The sequence below is a fragment of the Trachypithecus francoisi genome, unplaced genomic scaffold, assembly GCF_009764315.1.
Source record: "Trachypithecus francoisi isolate TF-2019V2 unplaced genomic scaffold, Tfra_2.0 Contig01665, whole genome shotgun sequence".
In the NCBI taxonomy this organism is placed as follows: domain Eukaryota; kingdom Metazoa; phylum Chordata; class Mammalia; order Primates; family Cercopithecidae; genus Trachypithecus; species Trachypithecus francoisi.
Genome location: NW_022681447.1, coordinates 1,066,113 through 1,085,139, shown reverse-complemented (window position 1 = coordinate 1,085,139; position 19,027 = coordinate 1,066,113). Strand labels below are relative to the sequence as shown.

The following is a 19,027-nucleotide window of genomic DNA, read 5'->3' as shown; positions in this document are numbered from 1 at the left end:
AAGTTAAAATCTGGTCATTGAAAAACTCCATAAATGGGCTGAATAGCAGAATGGATACAGCTGAAGAGCAAATAAATGAGTGAGAGGTTGAGCTGAGGACTTCTAGAATGCAGCATGAAAGGACAAAGAGATGGAAAGCACAGAATAAAAGTCAGGAGACATGAAGGACAGAGTCAAAGTTTCATTTTCTGGTCCCAGAAGACACAACCAAAAGAATGCAGGGGAAGAAATTTTACAGTGCTGAGATTGGCAATGTCCCAGAACTCTCCCAGTGCCTGTCAGGATGAATGAAGAGGGAGCCTCTACTGGACAGACATGTTGAAATTTTAGAACACTGGGGATAGAAAATATTCTAAATATTTCAGACTGAAAACAGATGACTTGCAAAATAATGGGATACAGGAAGCCAGAAAAAAAAAGAAGTAATTATCTTTAAAACCTGAAGAAAAATAATTTCAAACTCAAGAATTCTAAATGCAGCCAAATACAAGGATAAAAACACATACTGAGATATGCAATATCTAAGATGTTTAGCATTGATAAAATTCCTTTTTGAAAGAATTGTTAAATGATGTGCCTAGCCTAGCAAGAAGAAAAAGTAATCCAAGAAACGGAGGCTGAGTGCGGTAGCTCATGCCTATAATCCCAGCACTTTGGGAGGCCAAGGCAAGAGGATTGCTTGAGGCTAGGAGTTTGAAACTAGCTGGGGAAACATAGTGAAACCCCATGTCTACAAAAAGTAGCAAAATTAGCTGGGCATGGTGGTGCTTGCCTGTGGTCCCAGCAACTTGGGAGGTTTAGGCGGGAGCATCACTTGAGCCTAGGAGTTTGAGGTTGCAGTTAGCTGTGATTGCTCCACTGCACTCCAGCCTGAGTGACAGAGGAAGACCCTGTCTTAAAAAAGAAGTGGAGGCCGGGCGCGGTGGCTCAAGCCTGTAATCCCAGCACTTTGGGAGGCCGAGACGGGCGGATCACGAGGTCAGGAGATCGAGACCATCCTGGCTAACACGGTGAAACCCCGTCTCTACTAAAAAAATACAAAAAACTAGCTGGGCGAGGTGGCGGGCGCCTGTAGTCCCAGTTACTCGGGAGGCTGAGGCAGGAGAATGGCATGAACCTGGGAGGCAGAGCTTGCAGTGAGCTGAGATCCGGCCACTGCACTCCAGTCCGGGCGACAGAGCAAGACTCCGTCTCAAAAAAAAAAAAAAAAGAAGTGGAATACAAGAAACAATGATGAGCAAAGAAACTAATAAAACATATTAAATCTAAGTAAACGTTGATTGCTTGAAAATTAATAACAATCTTCAACTAAAATATTAGATATTATCAGTTAAAGCATTGAGGAGTTTGTGGAGCAGTAGAGAGTAAATGTGTGCTAAAGTTCACGTCTTGATAGAGAGTGGATATAGATTCTGATTAATGGTAGATATTCCTAAAATAAGGTTAAGTATGTATGTGAAAATGTTAAGGGAAATCTCCAGAAAAATAGGAGTAGTATGTATAACTTATGAAGTATTAGATGGAAAAACTGAAATGGGAAAAACAATCCAACAAATATCAGGAAAGAGACACAAAACAAAATATGGGAGATAGAAAATAAAAACTTATATAAAAGGAGTAAGTTCAAACATTTCAATAATCGCATATAATAAATGTGAATGGGTTAAATTCACCTATTCAGGAGTCTCCCTAGACCAAAAAAAAAAAAAAATCCTGCCTTCAAAAAACACATATAAATCCGGCCAGGCGCGGTGGCTCAAGCCTGTAATCCCAGCACTTTGGGAGGCCGAGACGGGCGGATCACGAGGTCAGGAGATCGAGACCAACCTGGCTAACATAGTGAAACCCCGTCTCTACTAAAAAAAATACAAAAAACTAGCCGGGCGACGTGGCGAGCGCCTGTAGCTGCTTGGGAGGCTGAGGCAGGAGAATGGCCTAAACCCAGGAGGCAGAGCTTGCAGTGAGCTGAGACCCGGCCACTGCACTCCAGCCTGGGCGGCAGAGCGAGACTCCGTCTCAAAAACAAAAAAAAAGAAAAAAAAAGAAAAACACATATAAATCCTAATGTCCCAGGAAGATTCTAAATAGGAGAGTAGAAAAAAATCTAATTTATAAAATCCTAACAAAAAGCTATTGGTGAGCATATGTCAATATCAGACAAAACAGAGCTCAAGGCAAAAACTATATTGAAAAGGGAAATTTGAATTCATGTTGCTAAGAGACAGTCTACCATCAAAATAAAAATTATGAAATCTTATGCCCTTAACATAGTTTCAAAATATTTAACACAAAAACTGACAGAACTATAAAGAGAAATGGGCAATTTTACAATTAGAGCGAGACACCTTAATATATTTGTCTCAGAAATTGACAGATGTAATACAATTTCTTTTTTGAACTGTTCAAATCGATGTAGGTCCTATAGGATTTTTGTCTAGGGAGACTCCTGAATGGTGAACTTAACCCATTCACATTTATCACATGTGATTATTGAAATGTTTGAACTTACTCCTTTTATATAAGTTTTTATTTTCTACTTCCCGTGGTTTGTTTTTCTTCTCTTTCCTGATATTTGTTGGGTTGATTTCATTTTTCTCATTTCAGTTTTCCCTCTAATAGTTTACGAGCTATACATTCTATTTCCATTTTTCTGGAGATTTTCTTTTCTTTTCTTTTTTTCTTTTTTTTTTTTTTGAGACGGAGTTTTGCTCTTGTCTCCCAGGCTGGAGTACAGTGGCGTGGTCTCAGCTCACTGCAACCTCTGCCTCCCAGGTTCAAGTGATTCTCCTGCCTCAGCCTGCCGAGTAGCTGGAACTACAGGTGCGTGCCACAATGCCCAGCTAACTTTTTGTATTTTTAGTAGAGACGGGGTTTCACCATGTTGGCCAGGCTGGTCTCGAACTCCTGACCTCAAGTGATTTGCCCGCCTCAGCCTCCCAAAATACTGGTATTGCAGGCGTGAGCCACCATGCCTGGCATCTCTCAATATTTTCACACACCTACTTAACCTTATTCTACCAACATCTAGAATTAATCAGAATCTATATCCACCCTCTAACAAGATATATATGTATGTAGACTTGAACAGTTCAAAAAAGAGATTGTTATTTCCAGGTATACATGGACTAGTTACAATATTGAAACACTGAAAAATAGATAAAGTTAGTTGTTTTGTAGACAGTATGATTATCTCATTAGAAAAGAAAAAAAAAGAACGAATGAAGAGTTTGGTAAGCTTGTTGGATTAGAAGACCAAGGTGCAAACACCATTGCTTCCCTGGCAGTGGAAATGGGGATGAGAATGGATATGAGAGATGGCATTTGGAAGGCAGGGCAACAGGGCAGGGAGAGGGAGGACAGAGGCAGGGAGAGGGAGGACAAGGCAGGGAGGGGGGACAGAGGCAGGGAGGGGGAGGACAGGCAGGGAGGGGGAGGACAAGGCAGGGAGGGGGAGGACAAAGGCAGGGAGGGGGAGGACAGAGGCGGGAGGGGGGAGGACAGGCAGGGAGGGGGAGACAAAGGCAGGAGGGGGAGGATAAAGGCAGGGAGGGGGAGGACAAAGGCAGGGAGGGGGAGGATAAAGGCAGGGAGGGGGAAGACAAAGGCAGGGAGGGGGAGGATAAAGGCAGGGAGGGGAAGGATAAAGGCAGGGAGGGGGAGGACAAAGGAGGGAGGGGGAGGACAAGGCAGGGAGGGGGAGGACAGAGGCAGGGAGGGGGAGGACAGAGGCAGGGGGGGGAGGACAAAGGCAGGGAGGGGGAAGACAAAGGCGGGGAGGAGGAGGATAAAGGCAGGGAGGGGAAGGATAAAGGCAGGGAGGGGGAGGATAAAGGCAGGAGGGGGAGGACAAAGGCAGGGAGGGGGAGGACAGAGGCAGGGGGGGAGGACAGAGGCAGGGAGGGGGAGGACAAAGGCAGGGAGGGGGAAGACAAAGGCAGGGAGGAGGAGGATAAAGGCAGGGGGGGGAGGATAGAGGCAGGAGGGGGAGGATAGAGGCAGGGAGGGGGAGGATAGAGGCAGGGAGGGGGAGGATAGAGGCAGGGAGGGGGAGGATAGAGGCAGGGAGGGGGAAGACAGAGGCAGGGAGGGGGAAGACAGAGGCAGGGAGGGGGAGGACAGAGGCAGGGAGGGGAGGACAGAGGCAGGGAGGGGGAGGTGAAGGCTGGGAGGAGGCAGTCTTTGGGAAGGTTGCAGAGTGTGGGCTTGCCAACATTCATTGAGTGCCAAGCATCTCCTAAGTGACGTGCAAGAATGATCTCATCTAATCCGTGAGGTGGGTGCTATTAACACACCCACTTCACAGATGGAAGAACCTGAGATGCACAGGCATGGTGAGTCCCAGCACGGCCAGGATTTGGGCTTTGGTGCCTCTGACACTGCACAGCTGCTTTTCATCTCCACGTCATAAGCAGGCTCTTCACTCTGCTCAGGGTGCTCTTCTGGGAAGAGTGTGATTGGTTTTTCTAATTCTCAAAGAAATGTGTGATCCAGAAAATATTAAGAAGCACTGCCTCATACGTTGGGATACATCCCAGCATTGGGAATATGTGGTCTGAGGGCCTGGTGTGAGGAGGACGCTGGCTGCTGTGGCTCAGGGGACGGTCCTGGGAAAGCCTGTGCTGGCTGTTCCAACATTCCCACAAGTCAGCAGAGGACATCTGGTTCCAGACTCTCGGACAAGAAGAGAGAGACCCCTGGAACTGCTCTCTCTGGTCCCATGCTGTTTTTGAGACAGGTGTCTGGAGCCCAGAGAGGGAGCCACTCACCCAGGGTCCTGCAGCTGGGGGTGGCTAAGAGGCTGGGCTAGGGAGAGGCCCGAAACCCCTGCCATGGTCCTACCCCCCCATGCTGCCTGGCTGTGGCAGCCCAGCCGGCCCTCCCCCAGCCCCTCATGGCTGAGAAGACCCCCTTTCTCCTCCCCACAGCGTGACTCCCAGGAAGGAAGAGCCAGCACCCTTCCACCCGGAAGCCTGCAAAGCACCAGCATGGCCAGACGGCTTCACGCAGCCTATGGCCAGGTGGTGGGCCTTGGGCTGATTTTTTTTTATTTGTGGCAAAATGCATATTTACTATTTGAACCATTTTAAAGTGTGCAATTCAGTAGCATTACGGTCATTCATAATGTGGTGTGAGCAGCACCACTGTCTTGTCCCAGAACTTCTTCACCACTCAGACCCACCAGTGGTCACTCCCTGTCGCCTCCCCCAGGCCCTGCACCACCCTGCTTAATTCATAGGTTTGCCTGTTCTGGACGTTGCGTATAAATGGAATCAGGTGCTGTGGGGGCTTGTGCGGCTGGTTTCTGCCACTTAGGATCATGGTGTCCAGGTTCATTCACCTTGTAGTATGTGCCTGGCCTTTCCTTTCAGTGGCTGAATAAGATTTCCTTTCTTTTCCTTTTTCTTTTTTTTGAGATGGAGTCTCACTCTGTTGCCCAGGCTGGGGTGCAGTGGCGTAATCTCGGCTCACTGCAACCTCTGCCTACTGGGTTCAAGCAATTCTCCTGCCTCAGCCTCCCAAGTGGCTGGGATTATAGGCACCTGCCACCACGCCCAGCTAATTTTTTGTATTTTTAGTAGAGACAGGGTTTCACCATGTTGGCCACGCTGGTCTTGAACTCCGGACCTCAAGTGATCTACCCACCATCACTGTGGCCCTGGGTCAGCTCCTAGCTGGCTCCTGCTCCCACCCTTGCCCCCTAGGGTCTGTTCTCCCCTGGCCTAAGGCAACTGTTCTCCCTCCTCTGCTCAAAACCCTCTCATGGCTCACACTTTACTAGGGCAGAAGCCCGAGTCCTCACTGTGGTCTCATTGTTTGTCCATTGGCACTGCCTCTTAGGCCTCTGTGCTCCCCCTCAAGCTCCTGTGCCTGTTCTTTCCTCTCCCAGATGCTCTTCCTCCCAACCCTCAGTGCAAGCTCAGCCCTCTCATGGCATCTATAAGTCTCAGGTCTCTCAAAGAGCATCTTCTGCTTAAACTTGGACCGTCCTCCCCGGAGCCCTTCCTTGCTGACTCATTCGTTGCCACCTCCTAAGGCAGGGAGGGAGATTTGTTATTTATTTATTTATTTATTTATTTTTGAGACGGAGTCTCATTCTGTTGCCCAGGCTGGAGTGCAGTGGCACAGTCTCGGCTCACTGCAAGCTCCGCCTCTCGAGTTCACGCCATTCTCCTGCCTCAGCCTCCCTAGTAGCTGGGACTACAGGTGCCCGCCAACACGCCCGGCTAATTCTTTGTATTTTTAGTAGAGACGGGGTTTCACCATGTCAGCCAGGATGGTCTTGATCTCCTGACCTCGCGATCCCCCCATCTCGGTCTCCCAAAGTGCTGGGATTACAGGCGTGAGCCACTGTGCCTGGCTGGGGAGGGATGTTTAAACGGGACGTGAAGGAGCAGTGGGAATCAGCTAGCCCGGGGAGGTGGCGGTGATGGGGAAGAGAGGTTGGGCCTGATGACCCAGGGCAGGAGGGAGGTGGCCTTGGAGGGGCTGAACAGGCCCATGAGACTGTGCACGCAGCCAGGGGCGGGGCAGGTGGGAGAGCAGGCGAGGTGGCAGGGTCTCTGTTGGCCTCGCCTGTCTCCGCCTGGCCCTCCCCTGTGGCTTTATCTTGTTATGGCATCTTGGGTCATCAGCCTCCTGTCACAGTGATGCACACACCCTGTTCCCCTGTTCCTGGGTGATTATAAACACCCTCAAGGTGACAGCCCGCCCTTCTCAGCCTCATCTGCACCCTACAGAGCGAGCACCTGCAGGATGGGTAAATAAACAGCTGTGAGAACCAACCAGCCAATCTCACAGCATGGGGAAACCCAGAGTTAGGCAAGGTCAAGGATCCCACAGCCCTTTTGTAGCCTTGAACTCCAGGGAGGGGTAGGGCAGCCACTTGGGTGGGGCAAAGGGTGTATTTGAAGGAGCCAAGCAGCAAGAAAGAGAAAGTAGTTCTCTATGGCTCTCCTGGGAGATGAAGCACTTTGAAAACTTGGAGGGCTTCCTGGAAGAGGCAAACCCAAGGTAGTTGGCCCATCTCACCTCACTGGGGAGCTTCTGACCCATTTCTCCCAAATCCCAGAGACTCGGCCTAGGTCCTGCTGGGCCTGGACACTGTACCCTGCTTCCCTTCGGGCAGGGCATCCCTTCCGCAGATTCTCAGGCCTGGAGGAAGCCACAGGAAGTGGAACGAGGCGCCAGCTCTGTGTCTGCTTGGGGACATGGGTTAATTCATCAGGCTTTGCCCTTTCCTGGTGCTCTTGTACCCTGGAGCTGAATATTCAGGCTGGCTCCCTGACTTAGCTCCTGCCTGCGTCTGACTGGCTCTATTTTTAAAGCCCAGAGGACAGCTGATGAAAATGTTTAAAAAGAAACCAAATGTTTAACATGTAAAAGCCTGGTGCCGCTGTTTTGTTCGGAAAGCAGGATGACATGTGTTTTACCCCTGCCCCGGGAGGGTGCAGCGTTTTGCACCAAGGCCAGGGTCTCAGGGAACCCAGGTCAGGCCCCAGCTTTGCCGCTTACCTCTGTGTGAACTTGGCCAACCTCCTTCTCCTCCTGTGCCTCTGTTTCCACTATGTGAAAAGAGAAGTTGGGATGAGTTCGATTTCTCTCATTAGACTTTGGGTGATTCAAGAGCCGTTTTTCTGCAGGGAATGGGTGTGGTGGGGTCAGGCTCCCTCCTCTGTTCCCCACCCACTCCTTTTCCTTTCATCTGGCTAATCTCCCTGGAAAGTTCCACTTTCCAGCTAGGAGGAAGGGTCTTCTGCAAGCCCTTTGCAAGGGGTTGGGGAGGTCTTGGGAAGAGAAGTTGGCAGCCCTCCCTCGTCTTTAATCTGCAACTCACATTCAGGGTCACCTGTGCCAGGCATGTAAGCTTTTGGATCTCAGTTTTAACATCTTTTAAAAAGGGGAGTGGCAGTACCCTCCTGGCTCACCGCACACAGCTGTAGCAGGAATCCCATGTCGTGGTAAACATATGTGGTTGATGACACTTGGAGCTCCTTCAGTGCCACCAATTTTCAAGTACTCTAATCCAGATACTAACTGAACACGTACCAGTACCAAAAAAAAACCCATTATTGACACGTAGGGTGGGGCAACTACCTAGGCGACATAATTTCTGAGCTAGTCCCAGCAAGGAACAGCAGTTTGAGTCATGCAGGCCGCTGGTGCCTCTCAGTTCTCTATCACGGGGCAAAGGGGGCACCTCAAGGATGTGGCACAGGGTTCACCCTCACAGGGTTCCTCCTTGGCAGGGTGTGGTGGCCGCAGTAATCTGAGAAGCAATGCAGCTTCTGCTTCGTTTGCTGAAATGCCACGTAAGCAGACCAGCTGCCCGAGCTGCCATGCTGTGAGGAAGCCCAACAAGCCCACATAGATAAACATCAAGAGGAAGAGATGCCTGGCCAGGGGCTCAGAACCGCAAGCACACGACAGACTGTTTGACTGAGCCCTCCTGGAATTCCTTAGGCACAAAAATTATGAGAAACAATAGTGTTGTCTCTGCTGTTAAGTTTTGCATGCTTTGTTACACAGAAGTAGTAACTGACTCAGAGATGGTCGGTGCGGACATAAGGACAAGTATTCCCTCAGAATTCTTGGCTGTGGTCCAGAGTTGGAGTTGAGACTTTGGAGTGGAGTAGCTTGGTCAATGAAATGAGCACAAAAGTGACCGATGCCACTCATGGTGGAAAAGCCTGTGTGCTACTCTATTCCCTGCTTTGGCAAACTTTAAAGTCTCCCTTTGAGATGAGGGTGTCTTAAGACGGTGAAACATGTTAGTCTGAGTGGGTCCCTGAAGATCTGCAAAGAGAGAGAACACTCCCATCAAGCCAAACCTTAGTGATATTAAGCCCTTGAGATTTGGGGGTTGTTTATTACTGCAGCATAAAGTGACTCTCCTGACTGATATATGATACAAACAAATAATAAGAGTGAAATGTTTCCCATTTTATTGAGAGCCTGGAATATTGAGAACATTCAGTTAAGCATTAGCTCTTATTATAATTCCAATTCCTGTGTCTAAATGGAGACCCTGAGATGTGGAGTTGAATGCAAGAAGTTTGTTTGGAAGCTGATTCCTGGAAGCACTGATGGTGAGGTGGAGAAGTCAGATGGTGAAGGAGAAGGAATTCGATTACAGGGTGCAGGGATGAGAAGCTTACTGCTGTGGGTAACTGGGGTTTGGTCCTTCTGGGGACCTCTGGGAGACTGTGCACAGCAAGCTTCAGGTGATCGCAACCCAGAGGTACGGGAGCCAGGGATTTACCCATCTGCCTCCATCAGTTGTTAGTTGAGGGCTGCTCCTGGGGTGTCAGCTGCCAGGCAGGCCCTCGGGCTTGCCCTGGGCACACAGCAGTGTGTTCTTTGGCCAGGAGAAGTCCTCGGGCAGAGGCCCTGGCTTTGCAGGGAGGAATTGTTGGTGAGAACAGACTTTGCCTGCTCTGGGAGTGCGGGGGAGGCATCCTACTTTACAGATGAGGAAGGGAGCTCTTGGGAGTCATCTGTGCCACAGCCTTAGCATGACCCCTGGCCCTTCCGACTTCCGGGCTTGCATTCTGGATTGCTTAGGCTCTTGGTGGGAAAAGCACAGAACACCAGGACAGGACCTCCTGTTCTGAGTCTCAGCTCTTGATGGGAAGGGACTGCATCTCTTTTGCTGTGACCAGCAGCTCTGCATCTGTGGAAATGTCCCGCAGGGGAGCAACCCCAGACCCAGGCGGGCTCTCAGGGACCCTCATGGGCTGCCAGCTGGATAGCAGCCCAAAGGTTTGACATGAGGCTCTCTTCCTTGCTGTGTGAGTCTGGGACCTCTCTGGGCCCTGGTTGTAATATGTGACCTTACTTTTTCCAGAATTTGTGCACAGGGCAGATGACATACTGGGTAAAATGCAAGTCACTGGAGCCACTGAGCACAGAGCTGGGATCAGCACAGCGTTCTAATCTGTAGGGCAGGTGGCATGGCTGACAGGCAAAGCTGCCAAGGCTCAGCGAGGGAAGGGAGGCCGGAGAGGCCAGGGTCTGGGGCACACTCTCATCTGTCCTCCGTCCCTGGCGGTGTTTCCTCTCCCCAGTCCCTGTTTGCTATTGACCTCCTGGCATCCATGCATGAATCACCCACCATTTGGACACATTTATTTAGTACCTTCTAAGGCCCTGTGGGAGGAGGAGTCAAGCGAGGCTTCAAAGAGATATATTATTGAATTAGGGTGAAAAGCATAGAAACAAAATCTCAGGGTCCAGAAATGCGTTTTGATTGATGGAGCACAGAGTCCTGCTGAGAAGTTGCTCCTGTGTGCTTGAAGCCCCCAAGGGAGGGACTTTGCCTGCCCTGGGATGAGCGTCTACACCTTCCCGATCAGGTTTTTGGATTTTATGGATGGAAAAGAAAAAGGACTTGGAGACGTCCCAGAGAGGCCTCTGACCGAGATGATGGCAAGGGCAGGAGAAGGGGTCTGATGTCTCTAAGACTGAACCAGGCAGGGCTCTGGGGGCCTTGGAAACTGTGGGATTCATGCTGCTGAATGCCAGGAGACACTAGGGTGCTGATTGGGGTGATGTCAGCTTTACTTCCTCTCTGGAGGGTCAGGACTCACCCACGTGGGGTACCGCCAAGCTCTCGTTCATTCTGTGGGTCTGAGAGGGGAGGAGATCCCACACCACTGACTGGGTGAGTGGCTGCTCAAATGGGATTTAAAATGACTTTAGGCTGGGCACGGTGGCTCACGTCTGTCATCCCAGCACTCTGGGAGGCCGAGGCGGGTGGATCACCTGAGCTCAGGAGCTCGAGACCAGCCTGGCCAGCATGATGAAACCCCGTCTCTACTAAAAATTAGCTGGCCATGGTGGTGTGCCCCTGTAATCCCAGCTACTTGGGAGGCTGAGGTGGGAGAATTGCTTGAACCTGGGAGGTGGAGGCTGTAGTGAGCCGAGATTGCGCCACTGAACTCGAGCCTGGGTGGCAGAGTGAGACTCCATCTCAAAATAAAATAAAATAAAATGACTTTTAAAAAATAAAGAGGTATGAATAAAAACAAAAACAACACACTGAAGCTTGGGGGATGCAGCAAAAGCAGTGCTAAAAGGGAATTTTCGACCTGTTAAATGCTTATGGTAAGACAGGGCGCAGTGGCTCGAGCCTGTAATCCCAGCACTTTGGGAAGCCAAGGTAGGTGGATCACAAGGTCAGGAGATCGAGACCATCCTGGCTAACATGGTGAAACCTCATCTCTACTAAAAAAATACAAAAAAAGTAGCCGGGCGTGGTGGCGGGCACCTGTAGTCCTAGCTTCTCGGGAGGCTGAGGCAGGAGAATGGCGTGAACCCGGGAGGCAGAGCTTGCAGTGAGCCGAGATCGCGCCACGAAACTCCAGCCTGGGTGACAGAGGGAGATTCTGTCTCGAAAACAAAAACAAAAACAAAAACAACTTACGGCAAAAAACAAAAAAGATCTCAAATCAACAACCTAACTTTACAACTTAAGGAACTAGAAAACAAAAACAAAACAGACTAAGTCCAAATAGCAGAAGAGAGGAAATAATTAAGATTAGAGCAGAGATAAATAATATAGAAAATAGAAAAACAATAGAGAAAATCAATGAAACAAAAGTTGATTCTTTTAAAAGACCAACAAAATTTGACAAAACTAACTAGAATGACTAAGAAAAAAAGAGAAAAAACTTAAATTATCAAAATCAGAAAGGAAAGTAGGGACATTACTACTGATTTTACAGGAATAAAAAGGATTACAAGAAAATGCTATGAACACTTGTATGCCAACAAATTGGATAACCTAGATGAAATGGAGAAATTCTTAGAAATATACAAACTATCGAAACTAAATCACAAAGAAATAAAAATCCAAATAGACCCCTCACTAGTAAGGAACTTGTCTCAGTAATCAGAAACCTCCCAACAAAGGGGAGTCCTGGGTTGATGGTTTCGCTGATGAATTCTGTCAGACGTTTAAAGAACTACTCACATCTGTAATCCCAGCACTTTGGGAGGCTGAGGCAGGAGGATTGCTTGAGCCCAGGAATTTGAGACCAGCTTGGTCAACATAGTGAGACCTCATCTCTACAAAAGGTTTAGAAAAAAAAAAATCTGGGTATGGTGGTAGGTGCCTGTAGTCCCAGCTCTTTGGGAGGTTGAGGTGGGAGGATTGCCTGAGCCCAGGGGTGAGGGGCTGCAGTGAGCTATGATTGTGCTACTGTATTCCAGCCTGGACAACTGAGCAATACCCTGTCTCTCTCTCTCTCTCTTTTTTAAATTGTTTTATTAGATTCTGACCAGCTCACAGAAGGAGGACTCTCACCCCCATTTTACACACAAGGAGACAAGCTCAAAGGCAGAGACAAGCTCAAAGGCAGGGCCAAGTCTGCACGCCCAGGCTCTCTGAGGGCCACGCCGTGCCAGCCCCCTTCTACCCTGGTCCCTGGCCTTGGTGTGGTGGAGTCAGTGCTATGAATGGAGCCCTCTAAGATTCTTTCCGCCTGAGAAATTCTGTGACTCCAAGAATCAATATTTGAATTTCTCAAGCTCAACTGAAACCCAAACATGACTAATTTTTTTTTTTTTTTTTTTTTTTTTCAGACAGAGTGTCACTCTGTCGCCCAGGCTGGAGTACAGTGGTTGGCTCATTATAACCTCCACCTCCCGGGTTCAAGCAATTTTTGTGCCTCAGCCACCCAAGTAGCTGGGATGAAAGGTGTGTGTGCCACCACACCCAGCTAATTTTTGTATTTTTAGTAGAGATGGAGTTTCACCATGTTGGCCAGGCTGGTCTCGAATACCTGACCTCAAGTGATCCTCCGCCTCAGCCTCCCAAGGTGCTGGGATTACAGGCATGAGCCACTGCACCTGGCCACTTTTTTTTTTTTTTTTTGAAGTAAAGGAAATAGATCAATCAGACCACAACTGAATACACAATTTCCTAAATCCACAAAACCCGAGCCTCACAATACTTTTTAATCAGGGCCTGAGTGAGGGTTAGAACATCACATAATTTTAAGTTTTGCTTAAAATCTCCCAGGAAAAATGACTTAGATGGCATGGCTCAGACTTCTTCTGTATACGCACCTAGAAATACTGAATTGCTCCACCTGGAGGTCTTGCAGGCCCCTCCATCTCTATGGGGCCAACATGGAACTTGCCTCTTCTTCTGTCTGGTCAACACGGTCATGATTTTTGGCTCTCTGGCATTTTTGAACACCCTTTGTATGTCTGGGGAATCTCCCTCGTGCTGGGCCAGAAATATGCTTGCCAGGGCCCCTTGCACCTAGGCGTGCACACGGGAGCTGGTTGGGGGGACAGTCACCTGCTCATCATCACAGGATGAGATAGGAGGTCAGCATGAAATACAGGTCATAAAGACCTTGCTGATAAAACAGGTTGCAGTAAAGGAGCCGGCCAAAACCAAAATGGCGACGAGAGTGACATTGGTCGTTCAATGCTTGGGTGCCTTGCACACTCGCCTGGCTCCCCACGTGGCAATCATTCTGTCTGCCTTCAGGTTCCTGCACAAGCTGGTGCTTCTACCTGGAGTTTTACTCCACCCTCTCCCTCCTCCCACCCCTACTTGGCCTTGGCTCTCAGCTTCTGGGAAAAGTCATTTCCAGCCCTCCCCTCAGAGTAGTCATCTCTCCACCGCCCCCTGTGTTTCTGGGGGCTGTTTGGCATGGTGGCTGCCTGCTCAGCCTTTGACACTTTCTTTAACACTTAGGAGCTCTGCGGCCCTGCGCAAGTTACTGAATCTCTCTGGGCCATCTTTGTGTCTTCATTTGTAAAATAAGGTTTGTGAAAGGAGAATAAATCTCAGGACCCCCAAATCACTAAGCCAAAGGGAAAAGTCAAGCTGGGAACTGTGTCAGGCAAACCTGCCTCCATTCTATTCCTAAATAAGATAGCTACAAAGATTGAAAAAAAAAAAAAAGCCTACTTGCCACATTTTCTTTCTCTCTCTCTTTCTTTCCCTTCCTCCCTCCCTCCCTCCCTTCCTTCCTTCCCTCCTTCCTTCCTTTTCTCTCTCTCTTCCTTCTTTCTTTCTTCCTTCCTTCCTTTCTTTCTTTCTCTTTCTTTTTGTTTCTTTCTCTTTCTTTCTTTCTTTCTTTCTTTCTTTCCCCCTCTTTCCCTTCCTTCCTTCCTTCCTTCCTTCCTTCCTTCCTGACAGAGTCTCACTCTGTTGCCCAGGCTGCAGTGTAGCAGCATGATCTTGGCTCACTGCAACCTCCGCCTCCAGTTCAAGTGATTCTCCTGCCTCAGCCTCCCGAGTAGCTGGGACTACAGGCTCCAGCCACCATGCCTGGCTAATTTTTTTTGTATTTTTAGTAGAGATGGGGTTTCACAGTGTTAGCCAGGATGGTCTCGATCTCCTGACCTCGTGATCCACCCGCCTTGGCCTTTCACAGTGCTGGGATTACAGGCGTGAGCCACCGTGCCCAGCCCAATGTACATCTTACACATACTGATTGATGTCTTCCATCTCCCTGAAATGTATGAAACCAAGCAGTGCCCTGACCACCTTGTCGTCAGGACCTCCTGAGGCTGTGTCATGGATGCATGATCATAGCACCATCCTAGCTCCTTAACCTTAGCAAAATAAACTTCCCAAATTGACTGAGACCTGTCTCAGGTAGTTTTGGGTTCACAGGTTCACCACTTGTGCAGACTCCACCCTTCTCCAGCCTGCTCTGCACCCCTGGACGCTGCCCCTTCAGCCTGCATTTCCCTGTCTCTGGCTTCCCAGCACAGACGGGATGGGAGGGAGGGGGATGTATCTGCTTGGGACCAGCCTCTCACAGGGTCACAATGGGGCAGCCCTGGGGGTGGTAGCAGCTGCCCACTGCTGCTGTCCTTTGGGGGCCCCCACGCCTCTTGGCTATTCCCTTACCTCTGCATAGGGCAGTGCAAATGCAGGCAGGCCTGCTTATTACACTTCACTTCATTGCTGTTTGCAGATACTGCATTGTTTTTACAAGATTGGAGGTTTGGCTGGGCACGGTGGCTCACACCTGTAATCCCACCACTTTGGGAGGCTGAGGCAGGCAGATCACCGGAGGTCAGGAGTTTGAGACCAGCCTAGCCAACATGATGAAAACCCATCTTGGCCGGGAGCAGTGGCTCACGCCTGTAATACCAGCACTTTGGGAGGCCGAGGCGGGCGGATCATGAGGTCAGGAGATCACTGTGACCATCCTGGCTAACATGGTGAAACCCCGTCTCTACTAAAAATACAAAAAAATTAGCTGGGCGTGGTGGTGGGTGCCTGTAGTCCCAGCTACTTGGGAGGCTGAGGCAGGAGAATGGCTTGAACCCGGGAGGCGGAGCTTGCCGTGAGCCGAGATCGCGCCACTGAACTCTAGCCTGGGCGACAGAGTGAGACTCCATCTCGAAAAAAAAAAAAAAAAAGAAAACCCATCTCTACTAAAATACAAAAATTAGCCAGGTGTGGTGGCTGGCACCTGTAATCCCAGCTACTTGGGTGGCTGAGGCAGGGAGAATCGCTTGAATCCGGGAGGCAGAGGTTGCAGGGCGCTGAGATTGTGCCACTGCACTCCAGCATGGGTGACAGAGTGAGACTCCGTCTCAAAAACCAAACAAAAAACAAAAACCAAAACCAAAATCCAAAAAATAAGAACAGATGGGAGGTTTGTGGTGGCCCAGCATCCAGCAAGTCTATCGGTGCCATTTTTCCAGCAGCACGGGCTCACTTTGTGTCTCTGTGTCACATTTTGGTAATTCTCACAATATTTCAAACTTGGTCATTATTATTGTATCTCTTATGGCGATCTGTGGTCAGTCCTCTTGAATCTTACTATTGTAATTGTTTGCTGCACCATAAACTGATAAGAAAGTGAACTGAAGTGTTGCGTGTGTTCCAACTATTCCACCAACTGGCTGTTCTCTGTCTTTCTCTCCTCAGGCCTCCCTATTCTCGGAGACATAGCAATATTGAAATTAGGCCAACTAATAAGTCTACAATGGTCTCTAAGTGTTCAACTGAAAGGAAGAGTCTTGGGTCTCTCACTTTGTGTACTTATTTTTGAGATAGGATCTCGGTCTGTTGCCCAGACTGAAGTGTAGTGGTGCGATCATAGCTCACTGCAGCCTCAAACTCCTGGGCTCAAGTGATTCTCCTGCCTCACCCTCCCAAAGTGTAGGGATTACAGGTATGAGCCACCATGCCCGATGTCTGTCACTTTAAGTCAAAAGCTAGGAATGATTAAGCTTAGTGAGGAAGGCCTGTTGAAAGCCAAGACAGGCTGAAAGCTAGGCCTCTTGTGCCAAACACTTAGCCAAGTTGTGAAGGAGAAGGAAAAGTTCTTCAAGGAAATTAAAAATGCTGCTCTAGTGAACACACGAATGATAAGAAAGTAAATCAGCCTTATTCCTGGTATGGAGAAAGTGTGAGCGGTCTGGAGAGATCAAACCAGCCACAATATCTCTTAAGCCAAAGCCTAATCCAGTGCAAGGCCCTAAGTCTTTTTAATTCTATAAAGGCTGAGAGAGGTGAGGAAGCTGTGGCAGAAAAGTTGGAAGCTAGCACAGGTTGGTTCATGAGGTTTAAAGAATGAAACCCACTCCATAACATAAAAGTGCGAGGTGAAGCAGCAAGTGCTAATGGAGGAAACTATAGTAAGTTCTCCAGAAGATCTAGCTAAGATCACCGATGAAGGTGGCTGCACTAAACAGCGGATTCTCAGTGAAGATGGAAGAGCCTTCTGGCTGGGCGGGGTGGCTCATGCTTGTAGTCCCAGCACTTTGGGAGGCCAAGGCGGGTGGATCACAAGGTCAGGAGATCAAAACCATCCTGGCCAGCATGGTGAAAACATGGTCTCTACTAAAAATACAAAAAATTAGCCGGGTGTGGTGGCAAGTGCCTGTAGTCCCAGCTACTCAAGATGCTGAGGCAGGAGAATGGCATGAACGCGGGAGGTGAAACTTGCAGTGAGCCAAGATCATGCCACTGCACTCCAGCCTGGGCAAAAAAAAAAAAAGACAACCTTCTATTGGAAGAAGATGCCATCTAGGACTTTCATAGCTAGAACATAGAAAGTCAATGCCTGGCTTCAAAGCTTCAAAAGACAGTCTAACTCTTGTTAGGGGCTAATGCAACTGTCATTTACCATCCCCAAATCCTAGGGCCCTCCAGAATTGTGCTAGATCTTCTCTGCCTGTGCTGTAGAAATGGAAAACCAAAGGCTGGATGACAGCACATCTGTTTCCAGCGTGGCTTGCTGACTATTGTAAGCCTACTGTTGAGATCTCCTGCTCAGAAAGAAAAGATTCTTGCTCATTGACAATGCACTGATGGAGACGTACAAAGAGATGAATGTTGTTTTCATGCCTGCTAACATGATATCCATTCTGCAGCCCAAGGATCAGGGAGTAATTTTGACTTTCAAGTCTTATTATTTAACATATATACTTCATAATGGGTATAGCTGCCATATATAGCAATTCTTTTGGTTGGTCTGGGCAAAGTCCACTGCAAAGCTTTGGAAAGGATTCACCATTCTAGATGCCATTAAGGACATTTGTAATTCACGGGAGGAGGTAAAAAATATCAACATTAACAGGAGTTTGGAAGAAGCTGATTTCAACGCTCATGGATGACTTTGAGGGGCTCAAGATTTCAGTGAAGAAAGTCACTGTAGATGTCGTGGAAATTGCAAGAGAATTAGAAGTGGAGCCTGAAGATGTGACTGCACTGTTGCAATGTCATGATCAAACTTGAGCAGAGGAAGAGTTGCTTCCTTTTTCTGAAACAGGGTCTCTTTCTGCACAGGCTGGAGTGCCGTGGTGTGATCTTGGCTCACTGCAATCTCTGCCTCCCAGGCTCAAGCAATTCTCCCACCTCAGCCTCCCGAGTAGCTGGGACTACAGGCGCTTGCCACCATGCCTGGCTAATTTTTGTGGTTTTTTTTTTGTTGTTGTTTTCGTAGAGACAGGGTTTCTCCCATTGCCCAGGCTGGTCTTCAACTCCTGAGCTCAAGCAATCTGCCGGCCTTGGCCTCCCAAAGTGCTGGGATTGTAGGTGCTCACCACTGCGCCCAGCCAAGTTGCTTCTTACGGATGAGCCAAGAAAGTGATTCCTTGAGATGGAATCTACTCCTTGTAAAGATGCTATGGGCATTGTTGAAATGAAAACAAGGGATTTAGACTATGACATAAAATTAGCAGCAGCAGGATTTGAGAGGATTGACTCCAATTGTGAAAGAAGTTCTTTGGGTCGAATGCTATGAAACAACATCACATGCCACAGAGAAATCTTTCGTGAAAGGAAGAGTGGATCTATGTAGCAAACTTCATTGTTGTCTTATTGTAAGAAGTCACCACAGCCACCCCAACCTTCAGGAACCACCACCCTAATCGGTTAGCAGCCTTCAACATCAAGACAAGACCCTCCGCCAGCAAAAAGATGACTCGCTGAAGGCTCAGATGATCATTAGCATTTTTAGCAATAAACATTTCTTTTTTATTTTTTTTGAGATGGGGTCTCACTCTGTTGCCCATGCTGGAGTGTAGTGGCGTGATCTCGACTCACTGCAAGCTCCGCCTCTTGGGTTCACACCATTCTCCTGCCTTAGCCTCCCGAGTAGCTGGGACTACAGGCGCCCGCTACCACCCCTGGCTAATTTTTTGTATTTTTAGTAGAGACGGGGTTTCACCATGTTAACCAGGATGGTCTCGATCTCCTGACCTCGTGATCCGCCTTCCTCGGCCTCCCAAAGTGCTGGGATTACAGGCGTGAGCCACCGCGCCTGGCCAGCAATAAATATTTCTAAATTAAGGTATGTACTTTGTTTTTTAGACACAATGCTATTGCACACCTAATAGACTACAGTATAGTGCAAATATAACTTTTATGCACTGGGAAACCAACAATTGGTGTGACTTGCTTTATTGTGGTATTTGCTTTATTGCATCAATCTAGAACCAAACTTGCAATATCTCTGAAGGATGACTGTAGTCACTTTGTAAATACGTCTTCTCTGAGCCATCTAGGGAAGTTCTGTGTTACATTCCAGGGCTGTCA

At 48.5% G+C, this 19,027-nt stretch overlaps 1 long non-coding RNA gene across 1 annotated transcript; it reads left to right on the top strand.

Annotated features, from left to right (window-relative positions):
• Positions 1–4,166: 4,166 nt before the first annotated feature.
• LOC117074908 lies at positions 4,167–5,083 on the top strand. The gene is made up of 2 exons (XR_004433759.1): positions 4,167–4,331; positions 4,926–5,083. It is a non-coding gene; the product is annotated as an uncharacterized LOC117074908 (long non-coding RNA).
• The last annotated feature ends 13,944 nt before the right edge of the window (positions 5,084–19,027 follow it).